The sequence below is a fragment of the Hibiscus syriacus genome, unplaced genomic scaffold (genome assembly GCF_006381635.1).
Source record: "Hibiscus syriacus cultivar Baekdansim isolate YM2019G1 unplaced genomic scaffold, ASM638163v2 tig00117005_pilon, whole genome shotgun sequence".
NCBI lineage: Eukaryota > Viridiplantae > Streptophyta > Magnoliopsida > Malvales > Malvaceae > Hibiscus > Hibiscus syriacus.
The window spans coordinates 2,011,170-2,035,235 of NW_024063519.1; the positions used below are offsets into that span (position 1 = coordinate 2,011,170).

Sequence of the window (24,066 nt, forward strand, 5' to 3'; positions counted from 1 at the left end):
TCATCACATCAAGATAATGAGTTCTTAAAAATTATTTTTTATTTAAACATTTTATCTTAATGTCATAAATTTTAATAAAAAATTATATTTTATTAAAACTCATCACCTCAACATGACGAGTTCTATGAACAATATAGAAAATGCTGTACTTATCCTATTTTACCTAATAATTTTGCCGTTTACCCTATTAGACCAAAAAGACTGTTGCTGAGTTTTGAGGTCGGACCTAAATTTCACATTTGCTGATATTTTGAGTTTATCCTTGTATGATAATTAAACTGTATTGATATTTTGATTTAAAATTAGGGTAAAGTATAAAAATGGTCCCGACTAATCGACTATAGAAAGTTGCTTTATTGATTCTATTGAGTAAAAGTTAAAATGATCACATGATTATTCATTATGTTCTAAACTCATTATTTTTCGTTAAAAAATTAACGACAATTTGAGCTGGATGTTAACCTTCTGACTGAGATATGATAAAATATGCTCTCATAATCTCAAAGGACTATCATATCTCAGTTAGAAGGTTAACATCCAACTCAAATTGTCGTTAATTTTTTAACGAAAAATAATGAGTTTGGAACATAATGAATAATCATGTAATCATTTTGTAACTTTTAATAGTCGATGGACTCAACAAAGCAAAATCTTATAGTCGATAGACTATTTTATAACTTTTAATAATTGGAGGACTTAATAAAACTCAACAAATCAATTATTAACTTTTAATAATTAAATGACTCAACAAAACAATATCTAATAATTGAGGTACCATCTGTGTATTCTACCCTTCAAATTATTGATAAAATGTTTGTAGAAGTTAATCACGATCAAAATCAAAACCGAACAAAACATGTCCAAAGGACTTGCAATTAGCTGAGTCAATTGTAAAAGTAATTAGATCTGTGCAATCCGAACATATGGGGTGGTGGCGCAGTTGGCTAGCGCGTAGTTCTCGTAGCTACCGAGTTACCCTGAGGTTAAGATGCCGAACATTACTCACCCTATTTTTCTCTTCTCTTTTCTCAGTTCTGGAGACAGGCTTACGCCACTCCGCGTCATGCAGGCCTGTACGCAGCTTTAAAATTGGATGGGCTTTCCTTTACGTTTCTTTTGCTCAATTGGGATCAGACACCGTGCACTTTTTCACTTTGCATGTTTCAATGTCCAAACGTGGACAAGGTTCTTGTCACTAAGAATTGTTTTGCAGCCGGCAATGGTTAACAATGCTGTGTTTGAAGTTAAGTCTAGTTGTGATTCATGCTCTTGCTGGATCATTTTGGTGAAAAAATTCCATTTCAACGTTATGTAGTCATTTAGAGGTCATATATTTCGTGTTATAGGTGACTTCAAGAGCAGCTTCTTTCTGATTTGTGGGATATGAGGAGCTTTCTCTTGGTCCTTTTGAGGTCGAACTGTTCCACCTGTGGACCATAAAATTCCTCTTAGGTGGCCAACTGGGAGAAGATGTCATTTGGGCTGCAAATGTTAAAATTACAGGTGATATTTTCCTCTGGGCAGTTTAAGCAAGTGGTGAGTGGATGTTTCACTTTCACGTCAGTGAACTTTCGCATCTAATTGACTTCTTGCTATTGCAGAATGCTGTTGCTGGAGGAACAGCAGAGTTCTTTCCTGTTCAGTTAGGGACAGGTGTAGAAATTTATTTAGGGGTCTAAATTTAAGAAATTATATTAAAATTTTAGGAGTATGAAATTATAAAATCTCAGAAGTGCGAAATTAGATAATTCATATAAAATATAAGGGGAATTAAAATTTCTAGGGGTGGACCGCACGGAGCATCCCCTCATATTTGATGGTGTGGAAGATTATTTTCATCAGATTGCTGAAATGATTGGACTGAGAAATGAATGTAACTTCATACAAGCAGGGGTAAGCCGAAATTTTCCATGGAACATACATGCTGAGCCTTACCCATTCGTATATTTAATTCTAGTTAGGTCATTTCTGTTCAAGCTTCCTGGTTGACCTACTTTTTGAAGTTATTATCACCTCTTACATGGCTGTATGAGCAAATTGTTAACGATACCTTTTGCTTGCTCATTGCAACTTTCTGAAATATAAACCCGACTTTAAAGCCTTCTTAATAGCTACTATCCACTAGATTGCCATCATTTCATGTAGTTTCTTTTGCATTATCAAAAGCAGTTAATGTTTCAGAAGGCTTGGATATAGGATGTGATTATGGTAGCCTTGGAGCTCGTCTCTTTTCCATACATCTCTTAGCCACGTGTATTGCGAACTATAAGTCATCAGGCAGCCAAGTTCAACTCACTCTTAAAAGGGGTCTTCCTGCACATATTTGGTACTTCTAATTCAAAACAATTGCCATATAACCCATAACCGTCTCTTTCATTTGATATGCTGCATTGTTCATGCTGCAGTATTGACTGGGATGAAAAAGGTTAAAAGGGTATCAACTAACGGGTTTGAACTTTGCCAGTGTACAATTTGCTTCTTTCTCTATCAATTTATCCTCCCCCAAAAACCCTGATATGTTATAATTTCTCATGTTGACAGAGTAAATTTGTGTTGGGACATAGACATAGGGCTAGAATCATTTGTGTCAGGACAAAAAGAAAGTTTGGTTAAATATTATGTAAGTAGAAGTTCTCTAATGACTGTTTTAGAGAACTTTGTTATTTGTTTGCTCCTGAAACTGAATTCTGCCAATATCTTGTGTGTGTTTAAGCCGATTGTTATTAAACTTTTATGACAAAATGTGTGCTACAGATGGTATTTTCTTGATTGAAGCTGATACAGTTCTAAAGCCTGGTGGATACTTTGTGTGGACTAAAAGACACCAAACATATCAAATCATAATTAAACCGAGCTAAGATTTTGATTTAAAAGATTTGGTAAAATGTTTATAGACGTTTAATCTGACAACCACCTTAAATATCAAAACTGAACAAAACATGTAAGAGGACTTCCGATTAAAAAAGACAAATAGAAAATTATCTAAATATGTGCCTCCCAACATCAGGGGTGGTGGCGCAGTTGGCTAGCGCGTAGGTCTCATAGCTTCTGAGTTATCCTGAGGTCGAGAGTTCGAGCCTCTCTCACCCCACTACATATTTTTCTCCGTTTTAGGCAATGCTGGTATGCTGCTCCGCGTCATGCATGCGCCTGTATATTGCTTTGAAATTGGATGGGCTTTATCCTTTACGTTTCTTTCGCTCAATTGGGATCAGACACCGTGCAAAATTCACTTCTTCAATTAGCCTGTTTTAATGTCCTAAAGTGGACAAGGTTCTTGTCACTAAGAATGGTTTTGCATCTGATCCCGTCAGGGATGGGTACCAAGCAGCAAGCAATGGTTAACATTTAACAATGTTGTATTTGAAGTAAAGTTTAGTTGTTCCACCTGTGGACCATAAAATTCCTCTTAGGTGGCCAACTTGGAGAAAATGTCATAGGGGTTGCAGATGTTAAAATTACTGATCAAGAAGTCCTTAAAACTTTACTGTACCATGTGGTCTTGATGTTGTTGTTATTCATGCATGTATTGAGGAAGCCTGGTTCTGGTCCTTCTACATGTAGCAAAGGAGAAGATGTTGAATCTCCATATTATCAACCTCTTCAAAACTGTATAGGTTTTGAACAAGAATCAACTCGTACCATTTGGTAATTCGGTGTTGCAATGTTATGTTAGAAGTAGATTCCATCAAGCAATATTGATGACAGAATTTCTGACTGTCCCTTTGACTTGTATGATTTATCAGGTCTACACCCAGAAGAACTCAATGAGGACAGGACACTGCACACTGTAAAACGGCTGCTTGTAATTACTGGTCTTTTTTGTCAACCCTGATATTCGATCATCAATCCAAGAGATTTGGTGACGATGATCCTTCTCCACCTTACGCCATGATCAGGAATGTGATAGACATGAATACTTGCTATGGTGGTTTTAATGCTGCATTACTGAAAGCAGGGAAGTCTGCCTGGGCATGAATTTAGTCCCCACAAATGGACAGGGGCTATATTGGTGTATTACACAACTAGCTATAACATTTTTTTTTCTTTGTTGCAATGTTGGTCAGTACTATCTATATATGAAGCTGGAATATGAGCCATCTTATGTCATGGGAGGAATCTTCATAGACAGGTTGCTTCGTCCTTTGGTACTAACCCAAAGATATCATTTTATTTATTATCTCCTGTTAGTAACGCAAATACTAAGGTTATTTTTAGGGTGTTGGTTACCCTTTATTTAGGCATTGGTTGCTGTGAGTAAATGCAAATTGATAATTTTACCCCTCTACCACTCCTTTTAAAAAGGGATAGTCCCTCTCCCTAATTGAATGCACAATTTAATGGTTTCGATATTTCCTTTCTGGAAAATTTCCTGTCGAAGAGAGCAGCACAAGTGGGTTCTACTTTCTCACTTCGGGTGTACGAGGTTTGGAAGACGTGTTAACCTTGGCGGGCAACGTCCATTTCAGGATTATATCAATATGGACGAAATTGCTTCTAAGGCAATGGCTTCCATCCATACCACGACACAATAAATCGTTTTATTTTTCTTTTTATTTCTTTATTATTTGTTAGTCAATACTAATGATTTTGTCTTGCAGCAGTATTATTTCCTAACAATTTAGAAGCCATTTTATTACTACTGTCAAACACGAACAAAGATGTCACCTACAATAATTTCCAGAAAAATTCATAATGGATGATGTTTTAATAACAAAATGATCAGTCAAGCGACATTAAACAATGCAAGGCCATTGGTTTTGTAGATACAAAGACAACTTAGCTGAAATAGAGGTGCAACAATATTGGAATATGAAGTCTGGAATACACGAGTGTATTCTAGAATATGCAACGTGTGCATGTGCTCCTAATATGAGCATTGTGTGTGTGAGTGAGCTATTGAAGTCTGTTATGAATGTTGGAGTCTGTTATGAATCTGTTATAGAGGTAGAGTAAACTTGAAGGCACAACTTCTATATAAGTTGGTTGTAATGCAGAGTATTTTCCTACGGTTAATAAAAAAAGCTTCTTATGTCATCTCTCCCTCTTACCGTCTCCTTCCTCATTTGCTAACTCAACTCAGCCTTTCATCACTTTCATCCTTCATGGCAGCATTCTCACATGGTATCATTTGCTAAAAGATCCTGGTGTCGTTTTCTCTTCCGTCGTTGCGCCGACGATTGAATTCATTTACTCTCACTTTCTTCCTTCTCCTACTGTGTACAGATTCTGCAGAAAACATATTTGTTTTCCCCTGTTTTTCGTTGAGATTGCAACTTGGTCTAGTGTCTTATTGTAAATACATGGAGAAGAAGCTCATTTCAATGGCTCCTCTACTTTTAATACTGTGTCTTCCTTTCGCATTTGGTGAGCAAAAAGACTCTCTCTGCCCTAAACGATGCTCTCGCGTCTGACCCGTTCAATCCCCAGATCCTCGCGGTTCACGACGAGCTTATTGAGGTAATCACAAAGACAGAGGAGGGGATGCTTAATCTTAAGCGCTCTTGTTTACTTCGAGAAGCTGATTTAGCGTTAGATGTTTCGAATCAATCAGTGTTCCAAAAGATGGAATCAAGAGATTTGGTTTCTTGGAATGCTATTATTGATGGTTATGTGGCAAATGGTTATTGGCTGAGAGCTTTGGATTTGTTTTAGGAACTAATCTATGCAAATATGTTTGAACCAAATTATACGACTCTTGTTAGTGTTCTTTCTGCCTGTGCACACTAAAAGGATCTCCAGGTTGGAAAAGTGATCCACGGGTATATTCTTCAACATTCTTGCTTATATGCAATTACACCGGTGTCAAATGCCCTTGTTAGTTTCTATGCAAAATGCAATGACATAGGAGCCGCATATCAAACATTTCTGATGATTCCTTGGAGAGACTTGGTTTCATGGAATTCTAGTCTTGATGCATTTGCAGAGTGCGAATATGATGCTCAGTTTCAGGGACATTTAAACTGCATGCTGGGGGAAGGATTTAGGCCAGACTTCATCACTGTCTTAGCTATCATACAGTCTTGTGTCCGCGTTTCAAGTCGAACGATTCGAACGGAAGGAGGCATCGGTACTTCCGATTCAAGTCGAACGGAAGGAGGCATCGGCACTTCCGATTCAAGTCGAACGGAAGGAGGCATTGACACTTCCGATTCAAGTCGAACGGAAGAAGGCATCGTCACTTCCGATTCAAGTCGAACGAAAGGAGGCATCGGCACTTCCGATTCAAATCAAACGGAAGAAAGCATCAACACTTCCGATTCAAATCGAACAGAAAGATGTATCGCACTTTCGTTTCGAGTGTTCGTCTTTTCATCAAGAAGGTTGAAGAAGTCGGGAGAATATTGGAATATGAAGTCCGGAATACACGAGTGTATTCTAGAATATGCAATGTGTGCATGTGCTCCTAATATGAGCATTGTGTGTGTGAGTGAGCTATTGAAGTCTGTTATGAATCTGCTATAGAGGTAGAGTAAACTTGAAGGCACAACTTCTATATAAGCCGATTGTAATGCAGAGTATTTTCCTACAGTTAATAAAAGAAGCTTCTTCTGTCATCTCTCCCTCTTACCGTCTCCTTCCTCATTTGCTAACTCAACTCAGTCTTCCATCACTTTCAGCCTTCATGGCAGCATTCTCACAAACAATTAAGGAAGTAGGAAACAACTGACAATGAAGAACTTGGTGCACGTCCTCCAACTCACCTGTCTTTATAACTCTATCGATATGAACTTTAAATGCACGAAACACTTCTTCGCTCATTTCAAATCTGTCGAGCAAACCGAAGCTTGGAGTTTGTCAGGATCATGATCCCTTCCTTGAGGTTGCGATTCTTCAATTCATTGAAAGCAGAAAATTGAAATATATATAAAATAAAGGGGTAAGTGCGGATGGCCAAAGATATGTATTTATATATATTGCTAACCTACCCTACTGTTCTTCTTGTTGTGATAATCGGGAGTTCCATAATTTCCATCTTATTTTCCTAACCGCGCCCCCTATTATCTTCTTCACCAGAAAATCGGTTTTCATGATTGATCGAAGCTTTAGCGCCTTCATGAGCTTGATGACTTTGGCCCGGCTAATGAAACCATCAAGACACTCTTTAGGTTTGGCTTTGCGTCTTGATGGGGAGTGGAATAGTGGCCGCTACCAACTATAACGTTGGCACCGTGAATAGTTGCTGATTTCACGATATTTTTTTTTTTTAATTTTAAAATTCTCCTATTTCCTCTAGTGGTCAGTTCTTGAAATCAAGGGTAGTTTCAGCTTTCACACATCCACGTCCAGGTGAACCAAAGAGATTTTTTAGGACAAATAAGTTGCATAATTAGCACTTATAATTTTTAATTTATTCAATTAGGTCCTCAATTTTTCAATTAGTGACTTAAAATTTTAATTCTTGTTTTATGAGGGACCAAATTGAATGGTTAATGTCATTAAAGAAACTTGAAAGTTTGATTAACAAATTCAAAGGTTTGACTTCTAAATTCAAAGGTCTTTAAACTCAACTTTTGATGCAACTTGAAAATTGAATGGTTAATGTCATTAAAGAAACTTGAAAGACCAAATTTTGAAGTGTTGCACATCTAAATTCATGAGCCATCTCACATATTGATGGGAATAAAAGAACAGAGATACGGAACTTATCTTTTGTTTATTTTTCTTTATGAAATTTATTTTATTTACTGAGACTGATCTTGTTATTTTTTTTCCTCTTATGATTTTGAGAATAAATAGATTTAAAGAGGTCGTAACTCAAAGAAGTAAATGTCGCAGGAAATTCTAGAATCACTCTGATTAAAGATAATGAGAGGACTCGAGAAAAAGACATGTTAAGAATGAAAATGTTTTACTGAGTTGTTACGAGGTTATATTATTTAGACTTATTGCCATTTTATCAATGTTTATTACCACATGAAATTGTTCATTCCTAATTATTGCATGCTTATGGAAGAGGAATTATTAAGAATAAACCGTTATGAGATATTTATATATGATTAATTGAAAAGTAGTGTGATAGAGTGAGAATGTACGTTTAGGATTGATTCTGGAAAAGACTTGGTACTTAAGATTGCCTAGTGCAACACCTCTCTCTTTTTTTCTATAGACCTACTTAGTGCATTTTTTATTTCTATGTTCACTATTTCAATTCATAAAATATTATGACTAGTATACACTTTTTGTAACTTAGAGAAGGTGCTGAAGTGAAATTTGATACTCTTATTAAGATAAGACTTTTAGTCATAGTAATTGAATTGTCAACGATTTCTTTAAAGTCAATATTTGACTAATATGATATTATTGTTTTAGACACCATAAGATTAGAGAATGTGGGGTAGCTGGAACTAGTTTTCTACCCTATGAATGTTATAGAATGTGGGGGTATGAGATGATAAGTCTTAATTTAGTCAGACAAGAGGTTGAATACCTTATGAATCTATCTTGGGTAAGAATCCTTAGAAAAGAAAATTATTTATCCTTTGTGTTTTTACTTGACTCATGAGGTAACATATGAATGGTTTAAACCAAGTCTACGATGATAAGAGAAAACATGAGTTCATAAAAAAAAGAGATAGTACTTAGGGATGGCAAAAAAACTCGAACCCGACGGAGAAAATCGAAAACCGAATTAAATGGGGATGGGGAAAATCCGTTTATGCTAAATAGGGGCGGGGATGGGGAAAACCATTTATGCTAAACGGGGACGGGGACGGGTTTGGTAATCCCTGGCCCGATACCCATTTAAAAAAATGTTTATGCTAAACGGGGATACTCGTTTCCCCGCGGTTTTCCCCGATTACCCGATGGGGATCCCCGTTAAAATCCCCACGATTTTTTAAGCGGGGACGGTTACGAGTTTTTTAAACAGGGACGGGGGACCAATACCCGGCCCGTTGCCATCCCTAATAGTACTCAAGTTGAAGTACAAGAGGATTATATTAATCTCTTAACTTAAGAGTCGAGGGGAATTGGTCTTAAGCCCATTTGATTAGGAATTAATGAATTTATAGCTCAGGTTTTGGGTGGTTCTAGTGAGAAGAACTTGATGAATTCACTGGTGTGAAAAAAATGAGCTTTACACTCTCAATGAATTCATAGCCCAAAATTTGGGTGGTCCTAGTGAGTCGGACTTGATGGATTCGCCAATTTGAGACGTTGAATTTTATGCTATTAATGAGTTCATAGCCTAAGATTTAGGTAATCCTTGTTGAGACAGGCTTGATGAATTTATCAAATTGATAGAATGGACTATTATATGTTCTTAATAAGCTCGTATCCCAGGTTTTTAATGGTCCTTGTGAGACGGACTTAATGAATTCATCAAATCATAAAAGTGAGAGGTTGAGCTTTCTAAATGCTCTTAATGATTTTATATCCCTAATTTGGGTGGTCTATATTGAGATAGACTTGATGAAATCACCTACGTAAGTGTGAAGGATTAGCCATCTTCTATGAAAGATTTTGGGTGATATTTCTAAAGCACTTACCAGCATCTTAAGGTATATTTGACTAAATCTGTTGATCTATCATAGAACTCACTTGGTGAAGAAGTTAATCGTGTGTTGTGAGTTTACCCTTATTTTAACAAGTTCCATATTCGTTTACTTGTTAAGAGAAGAATTGCTCATTACACTATGTATTAGCTCCAGATACGTTCACTATTACTTAAGCGACTAGTTTCATTGTTGCCTTTTTCGTATTAAAAAATTTCTACTTATTTGCATTAGAGGGGGATTGTTAGTAATGCAAATACTAAGGCTATTTTTAAGGTGTTGGTTACCCTTTATTTAGGCATGGGTTGGAGTGGGTAAATGCAAATTGACAATTTTACCCCTTTACCACTTCTATAAAAGGGATAGTCCCTCTTCCTAATTGAATGCATAATTTAATGGTTTCGGTATTTCCTTTATGGAAAATTTCTTGTCGAAGAGAACAACATAAGTGGGTTCCACTTCCTGACTTCGAGTGTACGAGGTTTGGAAGAATGTGTTAACATTGGGGGCAACGCCCATTTCAGGATTACACCAATTCGGACGAAATTGCTTCTAAGACATTGACTTCCATCCATACCATGGCACAGTAAATCATTTTATTTGTCCTTTTATTTCATTATTATTTGTTAGCCAATGCTAACGATTTTGTCTTGAAGAAGTATTATTTCCTAACATCTCCTACTTTTTCTCCATTCCTGATCAATGGATTAAGTTTAATGGTTGATGTGTTAATACATGCCAAACACTTTTCTTGTAATTATTACCAATAATCTACACGAACACTCTTGTAAAGGAAAAAAGAAAGAAAGATAGTAGATGAAAACAAAAACGATTCACATATCTTTGTATCATTATTACTATATAAGTACATGATTTGAGGTTGTGAAAAAGTTTTACAGATTAAGATTTTAGCTATGCAGCATTGAGAAAGAAAGAATTGCTTGTAGGTGCATTTATGATGGAAATTTATAATTCGTGTTATGTTTGTTTTTCTACCAAATCAATATAGTGCATGGTGTGATTGATCCAAATCAATTTGAGAAGTCAATTGAATCCTTAAACCCTAACCCTAAACACATCCACTGATGATCCCTGGAACGGAATTCAAGTGTTCATCTCGCTCCCACCTGTCAAATCAAGACCTATTCTGGATCATAACCAAGGATGAGTTTTGATGGAGTTATATTCGTTTTATGTAAGCTCAAACAAACATCTTATGTTAAATTTTAGCAACAATGAAAGATTTTGATTATGTGATCCCTAATCCAAAAAAAAAGAGATGTAATCCACAGAAACAAGTTTTCATGCACCAACACTTGATTAAACCACACAAACTCAAATCAAATTACCAAAAGGAAAACATAACAATAGAGATCTGCATAGCAAGCAGTCTTTAGGGTCGCACTCACAAAGCAAAATAAAGAAAATGGTTCCCATGAATTTCCAGGTAAATTACGGGTAAAATATCTAACGGGATGAAGAAGCCTGTGCAGGTGACTTCAGAGATGAGTGATGAAAACTTCGGCTGTTCGGTTTATTCTTCTTCTTCTGCCCTATTCCTACATTGTTTCTATGCACGCTGGAGGATGTTGAACTGCCTTGGGTTGCTCTTTTTGATGCTTTTCTTCTAGAGCTCAAACTTCCACTTCCTAGTGCAGCTTTGGCAACACTATCAGTGAGCAGTTCCCTTGCCCTTTGTGGTTTAATGGGTTGCTTGTTCAGGTAAGTAAGCTTAGGAAGTAAGCTACAAACCGCCTTTCGCAGCTGGTCATCGCTAATGTTGCTCTGAACTGGATTTCCCAACAGATTCAATGCTTGCAATGAGTTGTAGTTTGCAACAAGCTGGCCCAGTGCCTTTGTTGTTGTTATCTTGTTGAAGCTCAGGTCTAAGACTGTTAACTTCAAGAGCCTATGCAGCCCTTCCATATCACTTAACTTGTTCCCAGCTAGATACAGTTCTTTGATCAGTGTGCAGTTTGACAACCCTGGCATCACAAAGGAGACGATATAATTTTAGAATTGCATGCGAGTTATTTAAGGAGAATATTTGCATGAAAGAGGTTCGATCATTCACGAATTAGTTACCATGTCCAATTCGAGAAATTCGGTTATAACTAAGGTCAACAACTCGCAATCGAGTTAATTCTCTAAGCCCTTCAATGGTGCTGATTTTGTTTCTTGACAAGTTGAGTATATGAATGCCCTTTGGCAGTGATCCGGGAGTAATATGGGCTGCCAAGAAAGCAAGAATGATAATCATGATCATATATCAGAGTGCAAATTGTGAATTAGTTATAATCTTAAACGATCATCAAGCTTTTTCGAGAGCTTACTAATAAAGTTGTTTGACAGATTGACAGACCGAAGGCTGGAGAAACCTGAGATGATTGGAATGGCTTTCAAACCTATTCCTGATATGTGTGCAACGGTTGAGGAAGAATTGAGAGTTTGAATGACACTATTTGCATGTAAAAATCTCCTCAGACAGATTGATATCCGAACGGCGAGTCAAGTGGGCTGTCTTTCTTGCTGGTGATTTACCAGTGTCTGGAGAAGGTGGAAATGTGATGCCCTCTTCATCATTTACATCATCAGCAGGCTGTGAGCTTTGGGTTTCTAGATCCCTTACCCACTCATCGACTCTTGTGAAGGATGATGATGGAGTGGGAAATGCAACCCATTGGTTCTGAGGCCATAAAGCAGAAACTCCATTATGAAAACCATTCCAGCTCTGGTTGTCATCACAGTTTCCAGTGAAGTCTTTGTTCAAGGACTCCCCCGTAAAGGATCCTGGTGATTCCATCTTGCTTGATTTCATTGCTTGATGTAGCTCAATTGTATCTGAAGAGTACCCTCCTTGCTGGTTCAAAGTAGCAGTGATAGGAACAGGTTGCGGTCCTGTTATCCAATTGTGAGAGTTCCGGTGGCTCCAGAGTAACAATTTCCACCATAACCTTCTGCTTCTGGAAGGTAGGACCTGACTGGACGAATGTTTTTTCAACATCACTCGGTCTGCACTGAAACGAGTCATCACAGAAGCAGGGCTTCCGAGATTAAAATTGTCCATTTCTCTTGCAGATAATTCCTGCAATTCTTCAAATGACTTAGATGGAGGCAACTGATCAGTCACCTTTCTTAGCACACCCCTTGTCCCCAAATCCGAACATGAGCGCATAAGCTTCGGTGAAGCCCAGAAATCAACCCTCCTCATCCCAGGATCACTAATATGTCCACTTTGGACAATATCAACAACCTTTTCAACATCTTTAGCCGCTAAGCACATATATTCTTCCTTTGCTTCAGTTTCAAATGAATCTGAAGAAGCCACCCTTTTGATTCCAAAATCAAATTCTTCACTTGAGTTAGCCACATGGGTTTGGAGATCAAAGTCAGAAAACTCTCTCTTAATTGAGGCATTTTCTTCATGCTCATCTTCCCCTTCATATGCTTTCTCTACTGCTTCACATCCAACAGGGCTCTCATGGTTGATTACCTTGACATTGCAATCCTCCTTAAAGCCAACAGGTAAAGGGACCGTAAAAGTTGTTGATTTTGATTCATCTCCCTCGAAAGGCTGTACCGCTTGTTCAAGCTTAATCTGGAGTGTTCTACCTTTGTTTTGTTCATTAACTTCTGATGATGGATCACCCCCCTGCAGGTAAACAGATTCAAGACGATCAGATAAAGCAGGAAATCATTGCTTACACAAATTTGAAGCATTATGTAAAATTTTTGAACCCCTTTCTCACCTTATCTTTCTTTTTCTTCGCGGTCAATAATTTGAAACAATTGAATTTCTCCATTTATGTAGGACTTGGTCAAAATCTCAAAGAAGCCTGAATGTTTGTTTTCCTTCTTCCCCCTCTTGAACGTATAGAGTATTGATGCTCACATCTCTAACCGATTCTAATTAAGCTTTGATAACGGAACTCGAGTTCGCAAAGATCACATCGGAGAATGATTATTCAAACGTTAGCCGTAATCAACAGGAAGGCACCAAGCCAAGGACCGAGTGCAATCGGATAGTGAACGACCATCGGAAATGAAAGGGCCGATGCCTTCTCCGGCTCGAGAAGGTCTAACTAGACTGTCGGCCAGAGCTGAAATCCCAGCTTCTCTTAGGAAGCTTCACTGAATCCGTCTTTTAAACCTCTCCTGTTTAACAACAGAGAAAGCAGGTGGCTAAGAAAACCCCAAAGCACCTTTAATGTAAAGTTAATTTTTTGACACTTATTTGAGGAAATATGAAATGCCCAGATTTCCTTATTACATAATCCCAAAACCATTGAGAAAAGAATCACACAGAAGACGTTATTTTCTCTTTTCCAGGTTCTCAATTCTCTCTGTGTCTCTAATTAATAGAATACTTGGATCTGGAATGCTCATAAAGTTTTCGTCACCGATGATTTACAAGTTACTTAAATGGAACATAAGAACAAAACAAGGTAGCAAACCTGTTGAAGCTAAACTCCGCCAGATTGTTGTTCAAAAACGTCTCTCTTGCTATCAACAAAAAAGATTCCAAGCTTTTACATCTTCTTATAGAGGGACTATTTGAGAACGAGGTAAAGGTGGTGAACTGGAGGGCGTAAAGCCGTAAACGGCTAGACTGGAAACAACAAAGAAGAGACTGGAAATAGCTGGAGTTTTCACAGCAAAAGTAAAATAATACTTGAAGATACTATTTTTTTTTATCCATTTTATTATTATTATTATTAATATTATTATTATCATTATTAATATTATTATTATTATCATTACTATTATTATTAGTATTATTATTATTATTAGCATTATTATTATTATTATTATTATTATTATTATTATTAGTATTTATTATTATTATATATATATATTATTATTATTATTATTATTATTTAAATAATTACAACTGGACCGGCCCAGTTACAAACCAACCGGAACCGGTCCAGACAACCAGAAACCCTAAACAATTAGTAAGGTTTCAGCTAGGGTTTCTAAACCCTAGCCACACCCAGCCGCCTCTGAAGCTTCCAGAATCCCAGCCGCCGCCTCACTGCCAAGTGGTCCAATGGCCCACTGCCGACGCCTCCGCCGCTGCCACGTCCCGAATGAAGGCTCCAGAAGATCAACACCGGCCGTCCACGCCAAGGCTACGAGGTGAGTCACCACTGGTAGTCCGGTGACTCACCGAAGCCCTCTCTTCGGACCGGTCCGATGACCGCACCGGTGGTGGCTATAAAAGCCACCACCCACCTGCGAGACAAAAAAGGAGGGACAGAACGAGACACAGAAACAAAAAAAAAAAGAAGAGAGAAATAGAATCGAAAAAAAACAGAGAAAACAACAGCTACCAACGATCCCAGTCCACCACAACAGAGCAAAACAAAAGGAAAAAGGAAGAAAAGAAACTTACCGAGGGAACCGTTGGTCATCAGAGCCTTTTTGGAGCCATCGGAAAGTCAAGGTCGAAGGTATAAACTTTAGATCTACGCATTTCAGTAGTATTTTAGGCTAAAAAACCTATGGATCTAGCTTTAGGGAAAACCAGGCTTTAATTTAGGGTGGGATTTATAATTTCCGGCCACCGTATATGGTGGCCGGCGGTGGTTTTGACGGTGGCCCACGGTGGCCGACCGATAACCAGCTTCCCTCCGATGAGGGAAGCTAGAGAGAAGGAAAGAGAGCTTCTTCTCTCGTTTTGAGAGAAGAAGAAGAAGAAAGAAATGAGCTGCTGGCCCTTCGGGCCAGCTATGAATGGACTTAAATAGCCCTCCCCAAACGACGCCGTTTTGGGGAGGGATCTGTCCGTAATTAATAAAAAGATTAACCTCTTCCGTCATCCCTTTAGTTTGTAATCTTTACCTTTTAGTCACTGAATCGAATTTTTGATTCTTTTAATTTGGTCTCTACATTTTATTATTTATATTTTAGCCATTAACCGTATTAATAATATATTAAGATAAATTTCATATTTAGTCCTTTAATTTGATAAATAATATTTTAATCCCGAGTATATTTTAATTTATTTTAATATGATATTCGAATTTATATAGTTTTAAATTAGTCACTAAATTAATAAAATACGAAAATAACATGTTTAAACCCTATAATTTTGATTAATTATGAATTAGGTTTTTTTTTTTAATTTTTACTATAATTTAGTCACTAATTTTAAATATTTTCATTTATTTTACCACTTTTAAATATATTGTTCTAATTGTATTTTTATTGTTTTAATTGTTTATATATTTAAATAATTTTACTATTATTATATAGTCATAAATATATATAATGAATAATAAATCATATTTTTTTAATAAATTATTTTAATATTTTTTATATATATCGAAGAAAAGGACAGTCTTAATACAACTGGATGTCCTATTCTAATATTTTAAAAAATTAAACAATATTATTTAAATTAATATTTATCAATATCAAAGAAAAGAACTGTCTTAAAGCACCTAGAAGTTCTTTTCGGATATTTTTTAATATAATTTTTGAAAATAATAGGATTAAAATTAAATATTTTTGAATTTTTAAATTTTAATAATAGAGACAATTTAAAATTAAAAAGTACCAATTTTGGGCGTTGTAGGGGTGCTAATCCTTCCCTAAACGTAATCGACCACGAATCCCTTTTTATTATTAAAAAGAATGAATTTTTGGTTATAAACGCAGATCAGTTTAATTTTTTAATTGATGTTTTCTTAAAACTCTTTTAAAAAAAAAATATTTTTAGGTATTCGACCTACCTGACCCAAAAGGCCGATGGCGACTCCCAAATTATTTTCAAAACCATTTATTCACATCAATTTCCCAGCCAAATTTAATATTTCGTGCCAGGACAAAAACCGGTTACGACAGCTTGGCGACTCTGCTGGGGATACGGTCAAACTTTTAAAAATTAATTATAAATTGTCTCTATTAGTTAAAAATTAAAAAATTTATATATTTAATTTTTAATTCTTTCTTTTCAAATTTTATTTATTTATTATTTTTATAATATTTATATGTTTTATTTGCAAGTATTTTATTTCAGTATTTATTTTTTATGTCAAAGGTATGAACATTTCTCCTCACACACAACACTTGCATTGCATAACATAAAGCTCTATAATTGAGTTGTCCCTTTTAAGTGAAAGTGAAAGCAACGTCTTCGTGAGAATTTATTCTCCGTGTCAGACCTAGCAAGTAACTTTCGGGGTTCATATGCTCTATGTCTTCGTGAGAATTTATTCTCCGTGTCAGGCATAGAGAAATGTATCCCCTCGAATTGAACTCGATCCAATTTAGTCTGTAATGGACTAGGATTGAGGGTTAGCAACCCAAGGGGGCACTAACAAGGACAATTCGGGTACCTTTACTCATAGTTCTAAAACCCTGCATATAAAAAACCTTAGAAACTCTTCCGATCCGAAGTCATGCCGAAATTTTGTCCAAAATAGGTGTACACACAGGAGAAATGAATTATGTCTTTCCTGTTAATTTATTTTACATGTTTATTTAAATTATTTAGAAAAGCATGTTTAAATTAAATAAATGTTATTATCCTTTAAACTAACTTATTTTCTTTTTGTGTGTTCATTATTTTTCTGTTTGCATTGCATCATACAGGATAAAAGACATTGATCCTTGTGTTAATTGTCGCATTGGAAAGCCTTCATCTATGGATAAAAAGTGTTCAAATCAAATAATTCTGAACTCAGAAGTAAGACAGTGGGCTGAAGATTTACAAAGACAAGAAGGAGATAGTCTGCAGGATGATTATGTATCTGACTTGGCCAGTTATGCTTCAGTTTCACTAAAAAGAAATGATCTGCAAGATTTGCGAGGTATTTGGGAAAGTTGGGATTCAAACAAAAAATTGCAGTTTTATCAGACTTACGGAGACATCCCATATTTGCTCTATGTTGAAGTTGATGATGAATTAATCAGAGCTCTAGTTCAATTCTGGAATCCAGGGTACAATTGCTTCACTTTCAATAAGGAGGACTTGGTCCCTACTATTGAAGAATACACAACTTTGCTACATATCGAAGGGGCTTTGGAGAATCGAATCTATTCAAAGTCAATTAAAACTCAACCCTTCCGAGTTAAATTAGCAAAAATTGCTGGAGTACGAGAAGAATGGGTAGCATCCCGTACAAAACAAAAAGGCGAAAGCGAAGGCATTGCTTGGACCAACATTATTCAGAGCCATCCCAGATATTAAGTACGATTCGATCTATTTGCTCTGGGTATATATGGTATGGTCATCTTCCCAAAAGTATTGGGATATATTGAAGCTGCAGTAGTAGACTTGTTTGAACAACTACCAAAGAACATTAATCCTGTTTCTGCCATCCTAGCAGAGACCTTCAGATCATTAAATGCTTGCAGAAGGTTAGGAGGTGGACGATTCTCAGGGTGTACTCAGTTATTATATGTTTGGATCCGTAGTCATTTCTGGAAGACAGAAAAGGTTTCATACCGACGCTTTAATACGGATTACTCACCATTAAAAGAATTTCTGGAGCAGGAATGGCCGAAAGAAATTAAGAAAGATATGTGGATTAATGCCTTTCGAAATATGCAAAGCAATGACATTGTTTGGCGAGCCCCGTGGCAAATACAAAGGGAATTCATTTACAAATATGGTGATTATAACTGGATAATGTTGCTCGGATTATGGGGAGGAATTGGATATGCACCACTGCTGGTTATAAGACAGTATGAAGGTCGTCAATTTGTACCTGTCACTGCTGGACTACAGTCATCTGAGTTCGCACTTCACAGCAAAAATTATAAAAGAAACATCATGGAAGCCGTTACAGCTTGGAAAACAACTTTTTGTATTCGAGCTAAAGCAGCAAAGGAAATGCTAACTCCTGATTATGAAGAATGGAGATCTGTCAGAAAAAACGAAAATATTCCTCTACCAGATCAAAATGAGGATATTTCTATGGATGATCGCATCAAGGTGATTCCATCAGAGATTGAAATCCTGAGAGCTGAGTTTGAAGCAGAAAGAAAAGGTTGGTCGAAAGAGTTAGATCAAATGAGACAAAATAAAGCTATGTTGGGGGTTGACATTGACTTTCATTCATCACAATGTGCAATGTTGAGAAAAGATAAAGAAAAAGGTGAGGATGAGTACAGAGCCTTACAGAAAGATTACCAGGAGTTATATAAATCCCGAAAAGCATCAGGACCCAGCCAATCGACGGTACAAATGACCAGAGAATTGAACATTGAGAAAAGACGAGTTGAAGATCTAAAAGGGAAGAATAGCTGTCTACTCAAAAGCCTGGAAAAAGGAAAGCAAAAAATGGAAGATTTCGAGGTCGACAGACGAGAGCGAATTATAAAACACAAGGCTAAACACCGTGAGATCATGAATGAAATGCAAAAAGAAAAAGATCGAGCCAAAGATTTAGAGGAGATGAAGAATGACATCTTTGTTAAATTTGAAAGCGAGAAAAGTATCATGTTCAAGGGATTTGAATCTGAAATGAACCAGTTGATTGTTGAGCTTGAAGTCAGAGGCCAAAAGATAGAAGAATCCAATGTTGAAAAAGAAAAATGGGAGCTGGAAAGAAAAAATTTCAATACTAGACTTGAGGTAGAGCAAGAGGCTAGCAATTGGATGCAAAGATGCAGAAACAAAGATGTTCAAATCCAGAAGCTTAATCAAAGAACGCAAGAAGCACGAACAAAACTTGAAGAGGATTTGGATCAGTCTAGAAACAAAAACTCAGAGTTTAATGCTTACATTTTGCAACTGGAAGAATCATTGTTTCAAGAAAAGGTTCGTCTAGGACCTAATGATCTCAAGGAAAGTAATGAGGAAAATGCTTCATTGCGAAGACGCATTAGAGATCTTGAAAAAATTCTGCACAATTGTCAAGTCAGAATCACTGAGTTAGAGCAAACTCTTGAAGGAACAACTGAACGATGGCAAAAGTCAACTGAGTTCTATGTCGAAAGAAGTGAAGAAAGAAGCAATATGGTGTTCGAGGCCATGGTACAAATGAGCGAGGTTGCCAGATATGTTGGGGAACTAGCTGTTGAAGCCGAAATAATTGAGCATCACGTTGATCCAGTTTCTAAGTGTGGAAAGAAGGTGTCATGGTTAATGAAAGAAATTATAGAGCTTAATAGGAAAGCTACGCCTTATCTGTAGTTCTGAACTATTATAAAGAAACTTTGTATGCCGATGAAAGTTGTTCTATGACAGTTAACTTTTTGGGATCAATATCTTTTTGCATACATACATTTTGCATACATTCATCATTCATTTCATAATTTTCGCTATGAATTATTTATTAAGTTAAAATTCATTAATTAAAATTTGAAAAAATAATATAAAAGATTTTTCAATCGCAGTTACTCTGGCCAAAAGAGAAATACTACATCACTACGGTACTAGACAAGCCACTAAGAGAATTATGGAGGATAAAATACAGCGTATTGAGGAACAGCATCATAAAGAACAAGAGGAAATGAGAATGAAGCTGGAAAAAATTGAAGCCAGCATTGCAAATTCACAAGACAGTATGATGAAGAAGATAGAGGATATGTTTAAAAGGCAGGCTATCAGTGGAAAAATGCAGGAAAATCATGTATCTTTTGACCAAGAACCCATATACCCTCTAGGTTTTCCACCAGAATCAATTTATCACTCTGGTACTACCCCTATACAAATCAATGCTCGTACATCTGCGTTACAAGAAGTCAAACCACATGAGGAACAACAAGTGGATCCTGCATCTTCAAGCAAAAATCCGCTTATATCAGATGTGAAAGTAGGGGATCTTAATACTGATCAGTTAATCCCAGATTTAAATGAGCTGAATGAGAAACAAAAAGCAAATGAAGAACTGACCAAACAGATCAAGAGCTTAGAAGAGCGAATGAAATCCGTGGAAATAACTGAATCATTCTATGGATTTGATGCTAGTGAGCTGAGTTTGGTTCCAGACTTAATCCTCCCTATCAAGTTCAAAGCTCCCGAATTTGATAAATATAACGGTACTACATGCCCTTCATCCCACATTACTATGTTTTGTCGAAGAATGGCAGGATATGTGAAAGACGAGAAATTGTTAATTCACTGCTTCCAGGATAGTTTGACAGGACCGGCTTTAAAATGGTATACTCAATTGACTAAAGCCAACATTAGATCCTGGAAAGATTTGGCTAAAGCATTTTTAGAGCAGTACCGCCATGTGACAGACATGGTCCCTGATAGATGGACTCTACAGAATTGGAGAAAAAGAATAATGAACATTCAGACAGTATGCCCAGAGATGGCGTGACACTGCGGCCCAAGTTCAACCACCTTTGTCAGAAAAAGAGGCCACAGTGATGTTGTTCATACATTGAAGGCTCCTTATTTAAACCATTTAATGGGGAATGCAACAAGAAATTTTGCAGATTTGGTCATTTCTGGAGAATTAATTGAAAATGTTTTGAAAAGTGGCAAGATTGAATCGAATGATGGGTCTAGTTCCAAAAGACCTACATACCGGAAAAAGGAGAATGAAGTCAACAATGCAAACTCTTACAGCAAGGATTTATCGAAAAGTGTTACAATAACCCAACCAAGGGTTAAGAAAGAGGAAACAAACACTAATCGAGCAGATTTCAGAGGATCTCGAAAGGAAATGAAAGGTTGTCTTTTAACACCTTTACCAGTACCATATGCGAGATCTATGATTCGCTGTTAAAAGCAGATGTTATAAGGCCTATCCTTGGTTCCCATGCAACCACCATTCCCTCCTTGGTATGATACAAAGGCACACTGTGTTTACCATGAAGGAATTACAGGACATTCTATTGAAAACTGTCTAGCATTCAAAAGAGTGGTTCAAAATTTGATCAACACTGGGAAGTTGGAATTCAATACACCATCCGCATCAAGTCATCCATTGCCAAATCATGGAGATAAAAACGTGAATGCAATTCAGGAAGAGAACAGAAAGAAAGCAAAGACTGACATTTCTGAAATTAAATCTCCGTTTGTTTGGATTTTCCAACAACTTTCTTTAGCCGGTATAATTCCACAACAATTCAGGCCAGAGCAGAATGAAGGCAAGAATTATTGTGAATATCATCAGGAGAAAGGGCATAAAAAACTATGTCCTGAGTTTAGAAACTTGGTGCAAAAATTGATGAACAATAGAGAAATAGAATTCTTTGAAGAAGAACCCGGGAAAAAAGAAAATGATGTTTGCTCATCAGAAGATTCTAAACCAAATCAAAGAATAAATGATCCTGTGATCATTAATGTGAAATCATCCACGGTGATTCCGGCACCAATAAGGCCAAAAGTAGTCATTACCACTCCTCTACCATTTCCATACAAAGATACCCGCAGGGTACCTTGGAATTATACTACCCATGTTTCAATGGTAGGAGGACCTATTTCTTAGATAAAACAGAAGAGAAAAAACAGAGTTTGAGTACAACATCGACATCTGAAGCAGTGAGCGAAGTCGGTTTCTTTACGAGAAGTGGGAGATGTTACTCTCCCGAAACATCTAATGCTTCAGAACAAGTGAAAGCAAAAGGAAAAGCTGTGGCAATACCTCAGAAGGTATTTGAAGATGAATCCCTTCCAGCATTCAATGAACCTGTGACAGAAAAGCAAGCTCAAGAATTTTTGAAATTCTTGAAACATAGTGAGTATAGTGTGGTTGAACAACTACACAAACAACAGGCGAGAATTTCTATTCTTGATCTTTTGATGAATTCAGAAGCGCATAGGAATGCTTTGATGAAAATTCTCAATCAGACATTTATCCCTGAAGATATATCCCTCAATAAACTTGACAGAATTGTGGGACATATAGCCGCCGACAATTACATAACCTTCACAGATGATGAAATACCAGAAGGCGGAATGGGGTCAGTAAAAGCTTTAAACATCACGACACATTGTCATGGTCTGTGTTGCCAGGAGTATTGATTGACAATGGGTCTGCCCTCAATTTGATGCCTCTAGTTACACTTCAAAGAATGCCTCTGGATCAATCACACATGAAGAGTTATCAGAATGTGGTACGAGCCTTTGATGGTACCCAAAAAGAAGTGCTTGGGAAAATGGAAATACCGTTATTAATCGGCCCAGTCGTGTACAATATTGACTTTGTGGTGATGGACATCCCCCCACATAATTGTCTATTAGGGAGGCCATGGATTCATTCAGCAGGAGCCGTTCCTTCTTCATTACATCAGAAATTGAAATTTGTTGTTGATGGACAAACTAATATGTGTCAGTGCTGAAGAAGAAATCATTGCGTCTAACAAGCGATGTTCCATATATCGACACCAATGATGAGGCTCTTGAATGTTCTTTTCGAGCTCTTGAATTTGTAAATACAACTTTTGTTGCAGAAGGAAGGAAAATTCCATATCCCAGATTGTCTGATTGCACCAAGATGACGGTACAACAAACTTTAGGCATCGGAGCTAAAGCTGGAAGAGGTCTAGGAAAGAATCTTCAAGGGATTTCAGTTCCTATCAGTATAAAGATGAAAAAAAGACCGTTTTGGGCTAGGGTTTAAGCCCAATTTTCAGCAAAGGAACAAAGAGATGAAAGAAGATGTGAAGATAGAAAGGCAAAATTGAAAGGAGGAGAAATCCTTTGGAAATACATGTCTTTCCCACAATTGAAAACCATATTCAGATCAGGGGGAACAATTAATGTGGAACAGCAGCTTGTTGAAGCTTTTAAAAAAGGAAAAGTTGACAAAAGATCAAGACATAGTTGAAGAAGCTATGAATGGATTATTTATTAACATGATCATGAATGACAACAAGACTGGCAAGTACTTGGATAGGATTCGACCATGTCTTCCTGGAGAAACACTCACCAATTGGACCACTGAAGATCTTCCTATAGTTTTAATATTAATGCAGAGTAATATTCAGAACTAATCTTATGTTTAGCTCAAAAATATGAAAACTTTTTGTTATCTTGTAAAAGAAATTATGTTAAATATAAGAAATTTTCTTTAAAATTTTCAGATGGCATCATTCTTTACATTTTATTACATTTTTACATTTCATAAATTTACTATTCTTTCGGAAATGTTCCGATTTAAATTTGCAGGTGTCACAGTGTTAATAGCATGTGTATTCCTAAATTTAATCCAGTGATAAATTTAGAGCAGCCTATATGTCTGGAAGAAATCAATGGTTGTGAAGATGAACTAGAATGTGATGTTCCTACTGAACTATTAAGATTGGTAGAAAAAGAAGACAAACAAATTCTACCCCACAAGGAAGAGGTTAAGACTGTGAATTTGGGAACAGATGAAGAAAGAAAAGAGGTGAAAATTGGTACTACTCTGACAATCCAGATAAAACAAGAATTGATAAATCTCCTTCAAGAGTTCAAAGATATATTTGCATGGTCTTATCAAGATATGCCTGGTTTGAGCACAGATATAGTGATACATAAGCTTCCAATCAATCCAGAATATAAACCGGTCCAACAAAAGCTCAGAAGAATGAGGCCAGAAATGTTGTTGCAAATCAAAGAAGAAGTGATGAAACAAATCAATGCAGGTTTCCTACAAGCATCTAAATACCCAGAATG

At 36.6% G+C, this 24,066-nt stretch overlaps 1 non-coding gene and 2 pseudogenes across 1 annotated transcript; 2 read left to right on the forward strand and 1 right to left on the reverse strand.

The window, feature by feature from the left end:
* The first annotated feature begins 923 nt into the window (after nucleotides 1-923).
* On the forward strand, nucleotides 924-2,858 carry LOC120195054 (annotated as a pseudogene).
* Nucleotides 2,859-3,006: 148 nt separating this feature from the next.
* Nucleotides 3,007-3,091, forward strand: TRNAM-CAU. The gene is given in 2 exon segments: nucleotides 3,007-3,044; nucleotides 3,056-3,091. It is a non-coding gene; the product is annotated as a tRNA-Met (tRNA).
* Nucleotides 3,092-10,716: 7,625 nt separating this feature from the next.
* On the reverse strand, nucleotides 10,717-14,083 carry LOC120195099 (annotated as a pseudogene).
* Between the last annotated feature and the right edge of the window lie 9,983 nt (nucleotides 14,084-24,066).